Raw genomic sequence first — 5,475 nt, 5'->3', positions numbered from 1 at the left:
AATAAAACAATTTTGGATATATTGTGTACATATCAAGATATGTCGACTGATGTGTTCTCTAGTGTATTGGCATAACTTTTAAAAATTTATTCATCTTGTGATAATAAAGAATGTGACATTTTGTCATCATTTTATTAGTATTTAATATGTTTCCCCTGGGGCTAATTGGGAAGTGAATTTCACAATTGCATTGTTAAGCTAGATACTGATAAGGAATTTAGCTACCTCAATTTCAGGAAATAATTCAGGAGACCAGGTTATTCCTATGTCATATACCTCAGCCTGTCAAATCTACAAGTAATAGTTTAAAGTTATACTAGATTCAGTTCTAAGATTGATTCTTAATTTTGCTTTTATCAAGCTCACTGCCAAAGTAAGAACCTATGACTTTGAAAAGAGTTGTTATTAAATGAATGAACATCAGTGACGATATATTGGTAACACATGTCATATTTATTCATTTATGGATTTATACAGCACTGTTCTTTTTTTGAACAAAGGAAGAACATATTCAAAAATGTAAAAATTATTCATTCTAAAATATATGAAAATGGTTTATGAAGAGTTAATGTTGTTAATTAAAAAAAACCCTTTCAGAACATATGAGTATATATGAAAAACATGCACTTCAAATAAAGATTTGCCCAAGTTTCAAGTTTACTTTTAGAAAGAGCAGTTGCTTTAAGCATATCAGAAGTGGTAATTATTCAACTACCAATTAATGTGTATTTATTTTTAATCTACTTGACATGCTTAAATAAACTATAACAGGCATAAAAAGGATGGGTAAAAGAATCTTTCAGAGTCAATCTGATTTGCATTTCCCTGATGGCCAAAGATGTTGAGTAATTTCTTATGTCTTTTGGCTATTTGAGGTTCGTCAGTTGAGAATTCTCTGCTTAGATCTGTACCACAATTTTAATTGAATTATTTGGTATTTTGATATCTAGTCTCCTGAGTTCCATATATTTATTAGAGATGAGCCCTCAGTCACAGTGGGGTTGTTGAAGATCTTTTCCCTTTCTGTAGGTTGTCGTTTTGTCTTATTGACCATATCTTTTGCCTTTCAGACGCTTCTCAAATCAGGAGGTCCCATTTATTGAGTGTTGTTCTCAGAGTCTGTGTTACTGTTGTTATATTTAGTAACTGGTCTTCTGTGCCAATACATTCAAGAATATTTTCTATTTTCTCTTCTGTCAGGTTCAGTGTAACTGAATTCATCTTGAGGTCTTTGATCCACTTGGACTGGAGTTTTGTGAATGGGGATAGATATGGATCTATTATCATTCTTCTATATGTTGACATCCAGTTATGCCAGCATCATTTGTTGAGATGCTTTTTTTTTTCCATTGTGCCTTTTGGCTTCTTTGTCAAACCTTTAATTCCAACACTCAAGAGGAATAGAACGAGGGATGAGACAGGAATTCCTGTTCTTTTTCATCAGAATATTCCACAGAGGTAAGAACTCTCTAGTATCTCAGCTGCTTTGGTTTTTCTGATCTTCAGCTGGAACCCCAATATTTGTCTCTGGGATTTGATTATTTGTGCTACATCTTTCACTCAATATGTTGCACAAACCCAAGACCCTGAGATTAAGAATCTCATGCTCTACTGACTGATATTTTGTTTATGATCTAACAAATAATGCTTGTTGGAAGATCAGAGTGCAAAACTAGACACAGTAGTCAGCCATACAAGCCAATGGTGGTAGCACACAGCTTTATTCCCAGCACTTAGTCATATAGGCCGGTAGTAGTGCAACATATGCCAGAACAAGAGAGGAATACAAGGTGGGATGAGATAGGAACTTATACTCTTTTCGTTCTGAAGATTTTGTAGAGGTAAGAACTCTCTGGTGGTTGACAGTTTTGTTTCTCTTATCTTTCAGCTTGAATGCTACTATCTATCTCTGAGTTTTATTAGTCATGCTACAGATTTAACCCAAGATAGCATCTTACACTTATCAGAATGGCAAAGATTGAAAACACTGATGAAAGCTTATGCTGGAGAGAATATAGAGTAAGGGGAATGCTCCTCCATCCCTGTGGCAGTGCAAATTTGTACAGCCACTTTGGAGATCAGGATGGCAGTTTCTCAGAAAATTGGGAATCAATCTATGTCAAGACCAAACAATAGCACTTTTGTGCATATACCCAAAGAATGTGCAATCCTACCACAAGGATATTTGCTCAACGATGTTCATAGAACTATATTTCATAATAGAAAGGACTTGGTAATAACCTAGATGCCCATCAACTGAAGAACGGATAGAGAAAGTGTGGTGCATCACCACAATGGAGTATTACTCAACAGTTAAAAATGACATTTTGAAATTTGCAGGCAAATGTATGGAACTAGAGAAAAAAAAAAAAACATCCGGAGTGAGGTAACCCAGGCCCCAAAAGACAAACATAGTAGGTACTCATGAATGAGTGGTTATTAGATACAAAGCAAAAGACAACCAAGCTACTATCCACAATCCCATAGAGGTTAGGTAAAATGGGAGGCCCTATAATGGAATCACATGGAGTACCTGAGGAAGGAAAAAGGTTAAGATCTCATGGATAAACTGGAAGGGGGTGTAAGGAATGGGCTGAGGGAATGAAACAGGAGGAATGAAGAAGACTGAGATTGGGGAGGAAAAAAGGGAGAGAACAAAGAAAGAGATATATTGATAAAGGGAGCCTTTAAGGGTTAGAGAGAAACCTGGTATTAGAGAAAGTCTCAGGAATCCACAACAATGACCTCAACTAAGACTCCTAGGAAGAGAGGAGAGGATATCTGAATTAAAGACCTTCCACTTTAATCAGATTAGTGACTAGACTACTCTAATTGTCATTATAAAACTTACATCTAGTAAGCTGCTGGAAGCAGATACAGTGACCCATAGTCAAGCACTGGGCTGAGCTCCTTTAATTCAGCTGAAGAAAGAGAGAAGGGATCATATGAACAATGGTGGTCAAGAGCTTGATGGGGAAAATTGCAGGGATGACTGACAAGAGCCACTGGGAGTTCACAGACTGTATTGACAGCTGAGGTACCTGCATGGGACTAAACTAGATCCTCTGAATGTAAATGACATTTATGTGACTTGATCTGTTGGTGGGGAGGGCTGACAATGTCACCAGAACCTATCCCAGGTATATAAAATTGCTTTTAAAGTGCATTGCCTATGGTGGATAATTTGCTCAGCCTTGATATGGGGGGGAGGTACTTAGGCTTGCCTCTAATTGATATATCAGACCTTGTTGACACTCCAAGAAAGGCATTACTCCCTCTAAAGAGTTGTTGGTGGATGGGAAGCAAAAGGTGGGTGTGTAAGAAGGGGAAGGAAGAAAAACTGGAGTTGGCATATGTAACAGTCAATATTCTCCATCCTGCTCTTCTTCCAGGCTGGTTTCTTTCTACCCACCAGGCCCACACACTAGTTCCCAAAACCCCTTATAAAATAATCACCCTGAGGCTTATTATAAGTTCCTATCTTCTAGTCAATGACTTAGTCATTAAATTAACCCATTTCTGTTGGTCTGTATATTGCCATGAGGCTATGGCTTACAGGTATGGCATGATACTCTTTTGGCAGCTACATTGTATTTGATCTCTTCATCTCTGTCTATTTGTTCAGATTTTCCAACTAGCTACAACCTGTCCATTAGCTAAAACAGCTATATTCATCAACCAATTAAAGAAACACATATACAGGACATCCCACATCAGGTATGTAAAATGAAAAGTAAATTTTTAAATAATAACATATGACTAAAGAAAAAAATATTTTCAATGAGGTATTACTGGCAAAAAAAAATTCTGAAAAATCAATGGAGCAATAAAGCTGCCAGTGAACATAAATGAAGAATTTTCAAAAGAAGTTCAGTATGCTTAATGAAAGCACAGAAAAGACATAAAAATTTCCAGACAGAAGACAATATCTTAGAGAAATTGAAACGAATGAGCTACCTAAAACTTTGGGATTATTTAGAATTTATGTAGCATAAAGCACTTCAAAATTGAGAGAATCTGGGAGAAGAAATCGTGTTTTGAAAAGAAAATTAAAATAAGAGTTAAGAATGTTAATGGGGAAGGGATACAAAAAGCCCTTTTTCATCCCATTAATACAGGATTTACTGCTCTCTTAGACACAGTAGAATTGCATTATGTGGGTCAAACATGTTTCAATGTTATAATAGCCATAAATTAAATAATTTTAGCAAAAATATTGCTTTAATAGCTTTCTAGAAACAGAACATGGAAAACTCCAATATTACTTTATTATTTTAACAATTTCCATTCCTAGTCTGTGACATATGAGTGAGTGCAAAGGGTCTATTTCATTTTAATTATTGTCATATTCCATAGTTGATATTTTGACCACTATGTTTCAAAGATTTTTTTGTGCTCTGATGCATGACCTATTTCTTAGAAAGCACATAAGTTCCTGGGGGTGATATTTTATTTTGTCAACATTGAGCACTGGCACACACTTCGAAGCACAGTGTTTTATTTCATATAGCATGTAGAATCAAATCAATTAAAATTTCTATCACATCATTCCCACACTGACATCTCTTTTTTTTTTAATAGCCATGTTTAATTAACTCAAAAAAATGTTTGCTTCCTGCTCATGCAGTGCCTATCCTGCTGGGCTAGTAGACCAGTTCTAGGAGAAAAAGAAAGACAGCACCATCAGAAATAATGAGATGGGTCCAAAATAGAACAGAAATTCGGTCGTTCTTAAGAGATCTTGCTAAATTAAGCTTCTCATAATTGAGTCCTATGATAAATTGTCCAAAAGCAAATTCACAGTGTTGACTTAGGTGACAAGTCCTAGTTTTTCATAGAAAGATAATTTCTTTATAGTGGAAATGAGAATTAGTGTGAATAAACCCTCCTAGACTAAAGCATAAAATTTATAACTTAGTATAACTATACATAAGAGTTATCTATATATATACAAAATTTTAACAGTTTTTTTTTCTGAGCAATTATGAAATGTAGCATGTCTTAAGTGATTATATGTACTTAATTATTTAAGAAAAATAAATCATTTTAATAAAATAAAATTTCATATTAAATTGTAATATGAAAGAATTATAACAATGTACATATTAACAGGTACTTAATATCTCATGCCATTTCATAATAATAAACCAAGCTAATATTAGGTTACTTTATACACTTAATGATTTGTAAAATTCAAAACACTGAGGATACAAACTACTGCTTAGAATCTGTTGTTTAACTTCAGCTATCCACTTCCTTATGGATACATTTCAAAGTGAAACCCATATGTTATCTAGAAGGTGAGGCTCAGGGAACCAGACTCACAAACCTAGGCCTCAGAATGCAGATGAGTTAGTAAAACCCTAACTAAAATTGCCTGATATCAGTAATTATAACAAATTACAGAGCTAAAAGAAGTTCTGATGATTTTCTTTGTATATTTCCTAATGGCAAATTCTTAAATCTCATTTTTTT

General features: G+C 34.6%; 1 pseudogene; it reads left to right on the top strand.

Annotated features, from left to right (window-relative positions):
- Positions 1 to 1,412: 1,412 nt before the first annotated feature.
- Positions 1,413 to 5,475, top strand: part of LOC102001874 — a 16,762-nt pseudogene continuing 12,699 nt past the window's right edge.

Source organism: Microtus ochrogaster, unplaced genomic scaffold, assembly GCF_000317375.1.
Source record: "Microtus ochrogaster isolate Prairie Vole_2 unplaced genomic scaffold, MicOch1.0 UNK6, whole genome shotgun sequence".
Lineage (NCBI taxonomy): Eukaryota > Metazoa > Chordata > Mammalia > Rodentia > Cricetidae > Microtus > Microtus ochrogaster.
Note: the sequence above shows the minus strand (reverse complement) of the source record. Positions and strands in the feature narration are given on the sequence as shown.